The 1,685-nt window shown below is 46.5% G+C and overlaps 1 pseudogene across 1 annotated transcript; it reads left to right on the forward strand.

Annotated features, from left to right (window-relative positions):
* The first annotated feature begins 200 nt into the window (after positions 1 to 200).
* On the forward strand, positions 201 to 644 carry LOC306656573 (large ribosomal subunit protein eL31-like; annotated as a pseudogene). Its single transcript has one exon. The product of its transcript is annotated as a large ribosomal subunit protein eL31-like (transcript).
* The last annotated feature ends 1,041 nt before the right edge of the window (positions 645 to 1,685 follow it).

The raw sequence follows: 1,685 nt of genomic DNA on the forward strand, positions 1-1,685 counted from the left end.
GCAAGTCAGAAAAGAAGGAAGTCACAAAACTCTCAAAAATATCAACTAATTAGTTAATTAATTAAGTAAAAGCCAAGCACCATAGCCGACACCCATAATCCCAGCGACTCAGGAGGCTGAGGCAGGAGAATCACAAGTTCAAGTCCAACCTGGGCAACTTAGACCCTGTCTCAAAATAATCATAGAAAAATGGGCCTTTCCAACTTGAGCCTGGCAGAATGGCTCCCGCAAAGAAGGGTGGCGCCAAGAAAAAGGGCCGCTCTGCCATCAGCGAGGTCGTGACCCGGGAATACACCATCAGCATTCGCAAGCGCATCCGTGGAGTGGGTCTCAAGAAGCGTGCTCCTGGGCACTCAGAGAGATCCGGAAATCTGCCATGAAGGAGATGGGAACTCCAGATGCATGCATCCATACCAGGCTTAACAAAGCTGTCTGGCCCAAAGGAATAAGGAACGTTCCATATGGTATTCGTGGGCGATTGTCCAGAAAACGTAATGAGGATGAAGATTCGCCCAACAAACTCTATACTTTGGTAACCTATGTCCCTGTTACCATGTTCAAAAATCTACAGACAGTTAATGTGGATAAGAACTAACTGCTGATTGTGCAATAAAGGCATAAAACCGTGGGAAAAAAAAAAAAAGAAAGAAAAATGGAAGGAAGGAGAGAAGCAGAGATGGAAGGAAAGGGTATCCTGGAGCTTGGGGTCTCTCACCGCAGTCTGTGATGGCCAAGTTGGAAGGACATTTGAGTGTATCACTTTGCTAGTAATCATAAAAAATCACCCCAGAAGTTTGAGACTTAAAACAACGACCATTTTTTTTAGCTCAAGATTATGCAGGCTGGGCTTGGCTGGAGGCTCCTGTGGCTTTGGCAGGCCGGGGCTCATTCCTGTGTCTCCATCAGCGATGGACCAGCTGGGGGTTGGCCGCTCCAACATGGCCTCTCTCTCATGCCTGGAGGCTGGCTGGTGGTCAACTGAGGCAGCGGTGGGGACCGAGCACGTATCTGTCATTCAACAGGACAGCTGCGTGGGTGTCCAAGAAATGACCACAAGTGTACGAGGGCTCTTGAGACCTAGGCTGGTAATTGTTTCAGGCACTTCTGTGAAACAGAATAAAAGGTAAGAAAATCAACCTCTTGATTCGGTAGCTGCAAAGTCACATTGCACAGGGCGTGGATACAGGAAGGGCGAAGGATCACTATTGTTTTTGTAATCAATCCACCACAAACAGAAAATGCACATGTTAAACAAGATAAAGGTTTAGTTCTCTCTGACATAAAGAAGGCCTGAGGTGGCTATCTAGAAGTGGCGTGGAAGTTACTCAAAGTCCTTGGGAACTCAGACTTCCTCTTTTTGCTCTGATATCTCAATGCTGCTTCTACCCTGGAGGTTACCTCGGGTTCTATGAGGGCTGTGGGAGCTCCAGTCATCAAATCCTCATTCCAGGTAGAAAGCAGAAGGAATCTGGGAAGCGAAGGGAACAATAGACTAAAAGATATATCTTCCAGCTGAGTCATCCCCACCCGACGACTTCTGTCCATGACATAAGCTGTCATAGACACCAGCTGTCAAGAAGACAGGTCCCTGAGTTGGGAACTCCTGGAAAATATTCAGGTTTCTTTTAGAAGAAGAAGACTCGAAGAAGAAAAAGAAAGAAAACAAATTCAGTAAGGGATTTGAA

This window comes from Sciurus vulgaris (assembly GCF_902686455.1).
Source record: "Sciurus vulgaris genome assembly, chromosome: 3".
NCBI lineage: Eukaryota > Metazoa > Chordata > Mammalia > Rodentia > Sciuridae > Sciurus > Sciurus vulgaris.